The following is a 13613-nucleotide window of genomic DNA, read 5'->3' as shown; positions in this document are numbered from 1 at the left end:
GAGTGGGCAAAAATTTTCAGAAAGAAGAGGAGTTATTTTCCAAATTAGTTTTCAATATTCTCAAAAAGTATAGAGTATTATTTTGTGTATCATGGATCTGTTTGTTACCAGTGTACTTCTTTCAAAAGGACAAGGTAGAAATGATTAGAATTTCCAAAATAATAATTTGTCATCCTCATTTACATGCTAATGTCAATGGATATGAATAAGAATTTATGCTTTGTGTTTAGGCATATCAAAAAATTTTAAACCCGTTGATTTCCAAATACTTTTATTATTAATCTTTATCAAGAATTAATAGGATTAAAAGTACCTCCTTTACAGGGTTATTTTAAAAGTTAAATGAGCTAATACATATAAAGGATGGAGCAGTCTTTTCTAAAATTTACCCTTTTAATCTTCTTTGGACCAAAGAAGTATAAAGAATGTACTTTATATATGATAAAAATGTGGAGACAAGAGGTCAAGTAGATAAAAGTAATAAAAAGGAATTACTAAATTCTTAAACATGATAGGTTTTCATGTCCAAGCATTATTCCTCTCTGTAATTGCCCTGAAGTTTTCAACAGTGATTTTACCTGTAGACATGAGATCCACTGAAGCCCGAGATAATGAACAAACACAGACACCCCCAAGACCACGTCAGTTTTCACTTTCCTCCCTAATGCTCCATGTGTGTTCACCCGGGGGATGATGGGTCACAGAGGGGCATCTTTAAAGTTCAGTCAGGTGTATGCAAATAGCTGCACTACTCTGATAAAACCTCTAGAGTGAATTATTGGTTTCCCAAAGCAACAATCAAAACAAATAAACCTCCTGGGTGTCTTGTATTCTCACCCCGTGTGAATGGTATCACCACTTGTTGAGATGGCCAAGGGCAAAGTTGAACTAATCCTTGATATCTTTTTCTCCTACATTCTTCAAATTCTGCCAGTCACAAAGTCAAGTCACTCGGACTCACTGCATCTCTTGACCCTATTCTCTCTTCTTTAAACTCAATGCCACAGCTTTAAGGTCCTCACAACTCCCCCGCCCCACACCCAACAACCTGGCTAACAGCCAAGTCCTGTTCATCCTCCAAATCTCAGCTTTCTAAGTTCCCTGCTCCAAAGCTTCCCCAACCTCTCTCTGAACGCCCCTCCTTCCAAGGAGGCAGGTTACATATCAGCAGGCCCCCACCCTCAATTCCATGCTTCTTTTATCCTTGTAGGTATGTCTTATCTTTGGTGTGCTTGACAAAGATGAGTGTTCCATAAATCTTTGTCGAATAAAGGATTTGCTTTGGAGGGGGGGAGGAAAAAAAAGAAAAATTTGGTTAAATAACTGGAACTTTATTTGGGAAAATGGCTGAATGAATTTCAGGTAAAGAACTGGGTTGTTTCCAGAATAAATTTTTCCTATTTTAATAGACTTAGGCAGAATCACAGGCAAGATGTTCTAGAGTTGTTAATTTTTTCATTAAAATTAGATCATTTTCTGATTTTATCTAAGGAAGTAAAATTCAGTCTCCCCAGAGATCTTGATTCGTACTCTGGTGCAGAACATGGCCAGACCCAGCTGCAAAGTGCTCCAGGGGAGCTCTCTCGGTTGCACTCTACCTCCCATTCCCAAGGACCTTATGTCCAGATTACTTGCTGTCTCCACATATATGGTGTTGGGGACAGGTGGGTGGGCACCTAGAAGGGTGTGCCTCTCTGCATCTAAAAAATGCAAAGGTGTTAAGCTGTCATCAGTTTCCTTTGTGAAGAACTGAGAGGTGGAGGATAACCTACACTTTTGAACTACTGTGCACAAATAGAGTATCAATCTAAGAAACTACCATTTCTTCTGGCCGGGGGGGTGGTGGTGTTAATCGTTGTTAAACATAAAGCCAATCATTCTAAATCAATGTTCACATGCAAGGGAAATGCAGCTGTTACTGGTCACTAAATTCTGGGAAAGACAACTAATAATGATTTCTGTTTCACAATTAGAATTCAAAGAACATCTGACATAGAAATTAATTCAATAGGTCTCACCAAAGTATTCCAAAGCACTAGAGTTCAATGAAATCAGCAATACTGTCCCATTTCTTGAACGGTCCACTTAAAGAGCATTTAAAATTTTGAGTGGCCACCTATTTTTAATGGCTTTATTGAGGTATAATTTATATGCCATGAAAGTCATCCATTTTAATGGTACAATCAGAAGAGTTTCAGTAAGTTTATACATAAACAGCCGCACGACTGCCAATAAGAATACTTCCATCATCCCAACAGCTCCCTCCTACCTGTTTACAGCCAAACTCTGCTTCCACCTCTGGCCCCAGGCAACCACTGATCTAATCTATGATTTTGCCTTTTCTTACAATTTCATATAAATAGCATTATACAACATACAGTCCTTTGTTTCTGGCTTCTTTCAACCGGCATAATGTTTTTGAGGTTCATCCATGTTGTACTATGTAGCATGAATTAGGAGTTCATTCTTTTTCAGGACTGAATAATATTCCATTGTGTGGATATCACACATTTTGTTTATCCATTCACCAGCTGATGGATTTGGATTGTTTTCAGTTTTTGTCTACTGTGAATAAGCTGCTATGAACATATGCTTGGTTTTTGAATGGACATAATTTTTTTAAAACCTTATTGAGGTGTAATTGATATACAATAAACTGCACATATTTAAGTATACAATTTGATGAATTCTGATGTATGTATACACCCATGAAGCTACTATGCATAATCAAGATAATGAATATATACATCACCCCAGGGTTTCATTGTGCCCCTCCCTTTGGAATCCTTCTCTCCCTCCTCTCCTGAGCCATCCTCAGGCAACCATGGATCTGCTCTCTGTCACTATAGATTAGTTTGCATTTTCTAGAATTTCAATTAAATGGAATCAGACAGTATGGCACTTGGGGGCGGGGGGAATCTGGCTTTTTTTCATACTGCATAATTATTTTGAGATTCATCCATGCCATTGTATATATGAATAGTCCAATCCTTTTCATTGTTGAACAGCATTCCAGTGTATGGACTTATATATTCATCTGCTGATGGATGCTTACATTATTTCCAGTTTTTGGCAATCACAAATAAAGCTTCTATGAACACTGTATACAAGTCTTTGTATGGACATATGCTGTTATCTCTCCTGACAATGTATTTATAGGAATGGAATTGCTAGATAATTTGTTAAGTGTATGTTGAACTTTTTAAGCAACTGCCGAACTGCTTTGCAACATACCTGTACCACTTTATATTCCAGTCAGCAGTGGGTGAGGATTCTGGTTTCTCCACATCCTTGCCAACACACAGATTGTTAGTCTTTTTAATTTTAGCCATTATAGTGGGTGTGCAGCAATATATCATTATGGCTTTAATTTGCATTTCCCTAATGACTAATGATGTTGAAACTCTTTCCTTGTGTTTATTTGCCATTCATATATCTTTTTTGGTGAAATGACTCTTCAAATCTTTTGTACATATTTAAATTGGATTGCTGTCTTATGACTGAATTTTAAGAGTTCTTTATTTTTTTTCTACATACAAATCCTTTATCAGACATACGTTTTGTAAATATTTTCTCCTAGTTATGTGGCTTGACTTTTCATTTTCTTAAGAATGGTATCTTCTGAAAAGTAAAACTTTAATTCTGATGAAGTCCAATTTATCATTTTTTTAATACTTCATGCTTTTTATATCCTATTGACTAAATCTTTGTCTAACCCAGGACAGAAGACTTTCTGCTATGTTTGCTTCTTTACATGTTGGTCTATGATCCATTTTAAATTATTTTTGTGTATATTGTAAGGTAAATGTCAAGGTACATTTTATTTCACGTGGAAATCCAATTGCTGCAGCGCTGTTTATTGAAAGGACTATGCTGTCCCTATAGGATTACCTTAGTACATTTGCTGAAAAGCAACTGACCACATATGTATCTATTTCTAGATATTTTGTTCCACTGATCTACATGTTTATCCGTATGCAAATACTATACTGTTCTTATTATTATAGCTTTATGATAAGTTTTGAAAACAGGTAATATAAGTCCTCCAACTTTCTTCTTTTTTTCCCAACTTCCTGCTTTTTTGAAGTTACTTTGACTATTCTAGATCTTCTGCATTTCCATATAAATTTTAGAATCTGTTTGCCAATTTCTATAAATATATTTCTACAAAAATCCTGTCTGAGACTTTGGCAATGACTTTGTTGAACCTCCAGATCAATTTGGAGAAAACTGCCACATCACCAATACAGAATCTTCCATTTATTCCCACTTATTTAGGGATACTTTAATTTCTCTCAACAAAATTTTGTAGTTTTCAGTATGTAGGACTTACAGTTCTCTTGTTAAATTTATTCCAAAGTATTTTGGTTTTTTGGATGCTATATGAATGGACTTGTATATTCTTGGCATTTCATATAAATATGGAATCATACAATATGTGACCTTTTGTGACTGTCTTCTTTCACTTAGTATGTTTTCAAGGCTCATGCGTGTTGCAGTATGCATCAGTACTTCATTCATTTTTACTGCCCAGTAGTATTCCATTACATGGATATACTGCATTTTATTCATCCAGTCATCAGTTGACAGATCTCAGTTTTCTAAGGGTTGATGGTTCTTTTAGTAAGTAGCTTGAACTTAAACTGTAGAATCTGTCTACCCCCCATGAAGTGTAGCCTCTGATACCTCTGCTTTGTTTTTAAAATTCCTATTTCTGTTTTCTGGCCTGGTTCCCTAGAGGTTACCTCTGTGTCTGCATAGACAATAACCAGTGCTCACATGATGTTACCATGGTTACCTTTCATCTTCTCTCCCCATCACTCACTTCCCTCCAATCAATCACCTCGCCTCCTACAATTCAAACAAGCCAGGCACAATCCTGCTATTCCCTCTGCCTAGAACACTCTTCCCCCAAATATCTATAGGGCTCTTTCTCTCACCTTCTTCAAGTCTTTGCTCAAATAACACCTATTCGGTGAGGCCTTCCCTGAACAATCTATTTAGAATTGAACCCCTCTCCTTGCATTTTCTCCAAAGCCTTCAAATAGATTATATATTTTACTTATTTATGTTTTTAGTCTAGTTTCACTAATGGAATGTTAACTCCATGAAGGCAGGAAGTTTTGTTTATTTTGTTCACTACTGTAACACCAGTACCTAGAGGACTGTCTGGCATATAGCAGGTACTCAGTAAATATTCGATGAATCAAAGAATCATATTCTTAAAACAATATAGATTTATATTAATTGATCCATACACAGCCCAGAAGGGTCAAGGCTTACAGAATGTGGAGTAATGGATGACTAAGCATGTTGATCATATACAACAGGCCAGTTCTGTTCACTGGAAATATAATGTAAGCCACAAGTAATTTACAATTATCTAGCAGCCACATTAAAAAAAAAAAAAGTAAAAGAAAACAAGTGAAATTAATTTTAATAATATTTTGTTTCACTCAATATATCCCAAATATTATCATTTCAACATGATTCATACAAAAATTATTAATAAAATATTTAGTCTTTTTTTCATACTAAGTCTTGAAATGTGGTGTGTATTTTATGCACAGCACATCTCAACTGGGACCAGCCACATTTCAAATGTCAATAGTTACTATTGGCTACTATACTGAACAGCTCAGATACAGACCAAAATTAAATAACCCCATTGTAGTGGGAAGCAATCTTGTGTATTTATTAATTGTATTCACCTCAGCATTCCAAAAAAGGCCCTGGAACAGCCTCATAGTTTCCTAGTTTTGTCAAAAGAGATTCAATGGATATAAGAGAACTAGCAGCTTTCATTCTGAAAAACAGTTTATATCAAAATGACTGGCTCAACTCTTTAAACTTCACTCAGAAGTTTTAATTAGAAAGAATGAATGCCTTTCTTTCTCAGTCTCTTTAATTAAGAAACAAAGTCAAAATCCAGAGAAATTTTGTAATCTTATCTATATTAGAAGGAAAAAAAATCTTTATTTTCAAATAGAAAGAACTTTTAAAATTCTACTTCCAAGAAACAAACCAGTATTTATTTCAAGTTAGCCAAAATACACTCCGTATTAAAATACAATTTTTATATAGAGTTGCATTTAAAAAATTCTTAACAGTTGTCTTACCAATATTTTTGCATTCATAATATAAAAGTGAAATAAAGCACTAAGGAGAGTGCTCTTAAATTTTTAATATATACATTTAGGTCCTCAATATGTTCCTTAAAAGCTAATGGAAAATGTTTCCATTAACTTTTTTTTTTTTTTTTATCATCAGGGGATTAATTTCTTCCAGAATCCCATTATTTAAAAATATTCACTTATTGGAATTATAATAATTGACATCACTATTCAACAACAAAATTTAAAGAACCCAATTAAAGTACCTGATAATTTAAACCTTTAAAGTCATAAAATTATCCTTTTTTTTTTTTTTTTAAGCAGTAAATCAAAACACACCGCAGCATCTACTTACTCAGATGTTAGAGAGTGTTTTCTATCATCTCCCATAAACTGGCAGGTTTGAGCTTAGATCATCAGCGAGGCAGAGAAACTCCAGATGATAAAATATCCCAACTCTTTTCACCCTGAAAAGCATAAATAAAATGTCAGTGTGAGAAAGAAAACTCGAGTTACAACCAAGATAGAACTCTCAGGAGTGGCTTGTCTAGATAGGGAGTAACTTGTTTCTTCTTTTCTTTTTTTTTTTTTTTTTTTTAAGTGAGAGCTCACAACAAGTTAATTCATGACCCTGGAGTTGTGGGTGACCTGATATAGCGATACTTGGTATTACAACTGCCCTTCTGTTTTAAGAAATCTCTTTGGGAGGAAGTCTAAATTAGCGCAATAAAATATGCATCCTGTACTATAACTTGATGGCTTTTTTACCAGTCTGACCCTTCAACTGGAGAGATCCTCTATCTCTAATCACATAATTTATCAAAACACTAAGATACTTTTGAAAGTGAAAAGGGGAACTTTTTTTTTTTTTTTTTGCGGTACGCAGGCCTCTCACTGTTGTGGCCTCTCCCGTTGCGGAGCACAGGCTCCGGACGCGCAGGCTCAGTGGCCATGGCTCACGGGCCCAGCCGCTCCAAGGCATGTGGGGTCCTCCTGGAGCCATGTCCCCTGCATCAGCAGGCGGACTCTCAACCACTGCGCCACCAGGGAAGCCCAAGGGGAACTTTTGAAATATTTATTTATTAATCAATAAACTTTTTATTATACAGGGTTTTTTTCTAAAAAAAAAAAAGTAAAAATAATGTACATCGGCTACATTAAAGCAAAAAATTTAAGGTTTCTTTATATTATATGAACACTTAAAATATCATAAGTAGATTAAGTATTCTTGGTGTATATTCAGTACTTTAATCCATTTTCTTAAAGAGTCTGTCTCTAATATTGTGTCACTGGTATTTTTTCCAGAAAAAAAAGTTTATCATTTGAAATTTTTCACCAAGTTACTGCAATCTTTTTTAAAGTTTCATTTTGTGTTAAGCAATCTCAAATCACTGACATCTTCGTCTGCCTCTTCTGTGTTGATATTATTTTTAACAAGAAAATGCTCTCTTTGCATGTGCTGAGAAACCTGGTAAGCTCAAAGCAAATTCTGCTAAGTAGAGGATACTCTCAATTCTATTTTTTTTATAAGAAAACTGTAAATATCTCAGTCTCACTATTTTACAGATACTCTCTTTTTGCCTAAATTGGAGTTCTTTTTTCCCACTCTTGCTGCCTCCAATCCATTCACCATGACAGTGCAGCACAGGTAGTTTTTTCCACCAATGCAAACTTATCATGTCACTTCCCACCTAAAAACTTTTCAACAGTTTCCCGCTGCTATTAGGATATAATCCCAAATCTTAGAAGGCCTCCAAAGTCCTGCACAACCTGGTCCCTTCCTACCTCTCAGGCCATACTGATGACCTCTCAAATCCTCCAAAGCCCCAAGTTCTCCCCTGCTCCAGGTCTTTGCATGCTCTGTTCCCTCTGCTTGGAATGCTTTTCTTTTCAGTCCATCTTTTCTCCTAGGACCATCTTTCCTATCTGAGAGGCCTTCAAATGCCACCCAATCTAAAGTACACCAAGGCATTCTCTCTCTCTCAAAAGTACTCCATACTTTTCCTACGAAGCATTCATTGAAATCTGTATTTATTTATTTGTGTGTTTTTAGGAAGCCTATCTCCACCAGACAGTAAAAACTCCACCAGAGAGTGTATAGATTGTTTGATTCACCCTTTAATCAACTGTTTTTTACCCAGCCCCTGGCTTGATCTGTAGCACCTTGTGAACCTTCAGTAAATATTTGATAAATGAATGAATGAAAGACTGAGAAGAGAAGGTAAAGAGACAAAGGACAATCTAGTTATTTCCACCAACCTGTTACCTATGGTCAAAACAACTCATTATCTTAAATCCAACTACATCATCAAGCTTTCCCCCTATACAGGATTATTCTCATCAGCATTTAACAGTCTGTACTTTCTCCCAACCTAAAAGAAAGAGACAGACACGCACATACACACACACACACACACCTTTCTCCTGACCCCACATTCCCATGAATCAATTCCCCATTTCTCTAATGCAATTTCATAGGCATACTCAGAAGAGCTGACTATATCTGCTGCCTCCAATTCTTTCCTCCCATTCTTACTTGAACCCATTCCAACCAGGCTTTTATCCCCACCGCTTCCCTGAAACTGCTCTTGTTAAGTCACCAATGACTTCCACCTTGAACCACCCAGTAGCCAGGTACTGAGGCAGGCACTTTAATGAATTCTCTCATCCATTTAAACAGTTCATCACAGCCACCTCTGAGGCAGGTACCATTTGCTATCCCCAGGGAGAGGATCCTCTCTTTTTTTAAACACTTTCTTGTTTGGTTTCCAGGATAGGACACCACACTGCTGCCTCTCCTCCTTCACTGGCCACTCCTTCTTAGACTTCTCATTATCTCAGCCTCTTGATGTTAGAGTGACCCAAGGCTCTCAGTTCTCCGTCTTCTTTTCTATCTATACTCCCTCCCCTTGGTCGTCCCAATGGGTCTCATCACTTTAAATACCACCTACAAGAGCCCAAACCTCTTCCCTGAACTCAAGCCTCGTATTTTCAGCTGCCTGCTTGACATCACTCCCAGATGTCTAATAGACATCTCACACTTAACGTCACCTTGTGACAAATTCCTGATGTTCCCCCCTAAGGCTGATGCTCCCACAGGATCCCCCACGTTAGTAAATGGCAACTCAACCCTCCAAGTCATCCCTGACTTTTCTCTTTCCCTAACACCCTGTAACCAAGCCATCAGCGAATCCCATTGGCTCTACCTTAAAAATATATCTAAATTCTGCCTACTTCTCCCTACTTCCACCACCACTACTGCCATCTAAGCCTCCACCATCCCCATCTAGATTATTGCAATAGTCCCCCAGTGGATTCTTTCCTTGCCTCACTGCATACTATTCTCAAAACAAAAGGCCAGAGTCATATAGATTAAAAAAAAAAAAAACCAGATCATGCCACTCCCCAAAACCCACCATTTCCCTTCTCATCAGAATAAAAATCATTTTTCTTTTTTTCTCTTCCGCCTGTAGAATTTAAGCTTCTTAAGCGGAAAATTTTTTGTTTTGTTCAATACTGTATCCCTCCAGTGGCATGAAAATGCCTGGCACCTAACAGGTCTCCAATATATATTTACTGAATAAAAAATGGGTGAAAACAATATCATGGATAGGCAATTTAACTAAATCTCCGGACTCTACTGCTCTTAACAGCAAGCTCTTGGAGAGCAAGGACCACGCAGTTACAATTAAATTTTGCACAGTAACTTGCACACAAAGTCTTAATATAATTTCATCATTGATATGTTGTATTTCCCACTGAAATTTTAGTTTCCTATATTATATGAACGTTACTAACTTTAAAACTTAAGCAGAACATCTTAAAATATGACATCTGGGTCTCAACTATGAATACCAGCTCCCTCAACTTACACTGCAACTACCCAGCCGCTCCCTCCTCCGGGGAGGTGTGTGCTTACTTATTAATGCTCTGCATTGTGTGAGCATTGTTGCTCTGGAGCTCTCACTGTTACGTTATTTGCTGCACCGTCTGTAGGGGGACCTCATAGCCATGCGGGGGCTTAGATTGGATGGCAGGAAGAACAGTGACTGAGAGCCCAGCTCTGGCTGCTTTCTTTTTACAAAGTTCTTCTTTCACCTTCTGGGGTGTATCTATTAACGCTTTAACTCTCTCAAAGGCATTTCTCAGCCGATAGCCAAATGTTTCCAAGGTCCTTTTCATGAGTAAGCCTGTCTTCTAAGAGTTCTATGACTCCTACAGGCTGTATCAGCCTGCACACACTTCCATTTCCAATCCCCAGACTCCAACCTCCTCTTGGTTCTTACTGGACTCTACGTAAGAATATTTTATCAATGCAGTATCTTTATGTGATAAATTATATTTCACAGATAAACCTGGAGCAAGTTGAATTCTGATACAATTATTCTACTCTCGAACACTGTTAAACCTTGTCTCATTCCACCAAGAAATTCAAAACCATTTGCATTATTTTTTAAATTATCATCATTCTATAATTTAATGAGAGACTATACATTTTCAACACATGTTATTAGTGCTTTCTTAAGTATCAATATAAAACAACACTGCTAAAATCAGGATAGATCCCAACATGCCTAAAAATATATATTTATTATGATCCAGCATAAAAATTCTGGAAGACTTTAACGTATGGCCATCATCAATAACATGAGAGGATGATGAACTAACATTTATTAAGTACTTACTATGTACCAGCCATTTTATCCACGTTATCATATGTAATCCTTATAATAGCCTTGTATGATAGGTATATATCACCAGACTTCAAACTCCGCCCCCCAAGACGCCTTCCTAAAGCCCAGTACCACACCTTCTTACGTGCCAGACGTTTGTAACTCAATCTTAAGAAGCATTGGTCAGTTTTTACCAAAATGAGCAGCTAATAATCAACATCTATATTAAAACTATTGTATCTGCTAAACATGTAAAGGTCACCTTATAACCTACAGGACAGGCTTAAGTGCTTTAAAATTTTTTCAGTTAATTCACCCTAGCAGATCCAAGGGATACAAGCATTCTTTAAAGAAATTGCACTATGATGACGATACTGAAGTTTTTCATGGAAAAGATGAATAGTTTGTTATATCTGGCCCTTAAATATTTCAGGCAAAAGCTGTTTCTTCCATGTCACATAAGTTGCGAAGTCACAAATTACTGTTGAAAAGTTATATTAATGAGCAGATGCTCCTTGAGGAAAAAAGAAAAAAAAAGGATTCCCTTGTTGACCTTCACTCTGAAGTGAACTAGACTTCTGAATGGTCAAAAATACAAGCCCAGCTCTTGAAATTCCGTAAGAAATGTTGCTTGTTGCTTGCGTCCGTCAAAGCTTAAAAACGTCACATGAATCTACAGAATAAAACATCTCTACTGAAAGCATTTGTCTGAGAACTTGAGGACCAAGAGAATAAACTCAGCACTGATACAAAATCCACGCTGACGACACCAAATATTTAGAGAAACAAACAACAGAAGGGTGCTACTGACGATCGAGATTTCTTAAGCCCCTTCCTTACTGGCGTTTCCCCACGGCAGAGGTGCTGGATTCCGCGCTCCCAAAGCCACCGCCCCCAGCCCTGTGGCGCACGCACCTCCCAGCCCTGGTTCCCGCAGCCTCCTCAGACTCTGGAGAGCCCAGTCCACGTGAGCTGCACCCCTGGGTCTTTCACATAACTGTGGTTGAAGATATTTTTCGCAAGGTTCTTTAAACAATGATTCATGTGATAAATTTCTGCTCGAGTTAGTTCCAGGAAATGTTTGGTTTCTGCAGATGTTTGTATGCTTCCGGTTGTCAGTACATGAAAACGATAGAATTCTGTGTTTCTTTTTCTTACTTGAGCAACTAGAAAATGTGAAATCAAATATATTGTCCAAATCTCTCAACACTGACGGATGGGAATACTTAATCCTTCAACTTCTTTAAGGTGAGATTGGTTTTATTTTTATATCAAGTTACTTTACTTTTGGCCTGAAATTTGTAAGTTGCTTTAAGTGTTTGCAGAAGCAAGGAAAGTTGCAAAATGTTTAAAACAGTAAAGACATATCTAATGTTACCTGCTTATAAGTTCCAGAAGACATTTTTAAAAACAGAGAAAAGTACACTGAGAAGCCACAAAGGCCCAGAATTAAATTCTCTGTTACCTAAAAGATATAGAAGACTCCACAAAGAAATAAAACAGTCCTCTAGTCTCTGTTTAAGCCCGGTTAACCAGTTTGAATACTCAGATAGGTTCTTGGTTGAACCTCCCTAGCAATATTAAAAAGTCTGAAATTTTTACGAAGTATTTTAGTAAGACAGTTCTTCAAACATTATTTTGAAAAATAAAAACGTTTTAGAAAAGTGAATTAAACTGGGTTTATGACAGGTGTACGTTCTAAGTCACCTTATCTGTAAAGCAGTCCAGATTACATGTGCACACACTGCAATCGTAATCAACCAAGAACTGTTTTTAGCTCCTTCACGTCTTTTCCGTCCTGAGGTTCAGTAACAAGTGGCTCCTAATGAGTCAATAAAGGAATAAGTGACAAAAGTATCCATCGAAATCTTGAAGGTACTTATTTATTACTATTTTTATACTCTACCTCTTTTCTCAAAGCATTTGTTACAATCTATAAAGATGCAGCCATTACAATAAAATTGTATTTTACAAATATAAAAATTCAAATAAGAGAAAAAAGCATGCAGTTACGTAGGCCATAAATGTGGGCTTACACCATCTGGTTGATAAAGCAAAAAGTGAAAGCCAATCAATTACAAAATTCACACTAGCCATGATGCAATGGTAAGTCTCAGGAGAAACAGAATTTGTCCTGCTATGCAATCTGAGAAAGATGTCTCTAGCAGATCATTATACAGTAATATACTGGGGTCTTCAATACTGTCCCTGATAGATACCTTGACTGGTTCATCCGGCAGTTTCTTAAAGCAAATAACATATACAGTAAAAATATAAAGCTCTCAGGTAATCTGAATGAGTAAAAAATGATAGCTAGAAAGTCTGTCGTAACAGAACTTTCTGTGATGATGAAAATATTCTAAACCTATACTGTCCAGTATGTGAGTCACTAGCCACATGTGGCTACTGAGCATTTCAAACGAGGCCAGTACAACCAAGGAACTGAATTCTTAACTATATTTACTTTTAATTTTAAAAAATTTTATTTAATTTTAAAAGCTATATTAGAAGGGCAAATACCTACCCATTGGACCATACAGGTCTAAAACATTAGTTATCAAACTTTTTTTAGTAGCAGAACCATTTCTGAGTTGGCAAACATAAACCAAACCTAATACATAAAAAATTAAAATGGTATATTCTATATATTTATTATTATAAGTTCAAATTTATAATATTAATTTGTAGTCAATGTGAATATGAGTTTTCCAATGGGTGAAAACTAGAAATTGAAGGTTATAAGTGAGAGTAATAAACTCAGATCAGCCCCAGTAAACACTTCCTTCTGTATTTTGCTTGGATGCACTGTGCACTGCCCATGTGGGAC

General features: G+C 36.6%; 1 long non-coding RNA gene across 2 annotated transcripts in view; it reads right to left on the bottom strand.

Annotated features, from left to right (window-relative positions):
* The window catches only part of LOC105748123 (uncharacterized), an 81999-nt gene that overhangs the window by 24496 nt on the left and 43890 nt on the right, over nucleotides 1–13613 (bottom strand). Inside the window, exons 6-7 of one of the 2 annotated variants that reach the window (XR_007479109.1) lie at nucleotides 6469–6580; nucleotides 275–1279 (exon numbers count right to left, since the gene is read on the bottom strand). This is a non-coding gene — a long non-coding RNA (uncharacterized LOC105748123). Of the gene's footprint in view, nucleotides 1–274; nucleotides 1280–6468; nucleotides 6581–13613 lie in introns of those variants that run through there. The other variant, XR_007479108.1, reaches the window with a different exon arrangement.

The sequence above is a fragment of the Orcinus orca genome, chromosome 9 (assembly GCF_937001465.1).
Source record: "Orcinus orca chromosome 9, mOrcOrc1.1, whole genome shotgun sequence".
Taxonomy (NCBI): domain Eukaryota; kingdom Metazoa; phylum Chordata; class Mammalia; order Artiodactyla; family Delphinidae; genus Orcinus; species Orcinus orca.
Note: the sequence above shows the minus strand (reverse complement) of the source record. Positions and strands in the feature narration are given on the sequence as shown.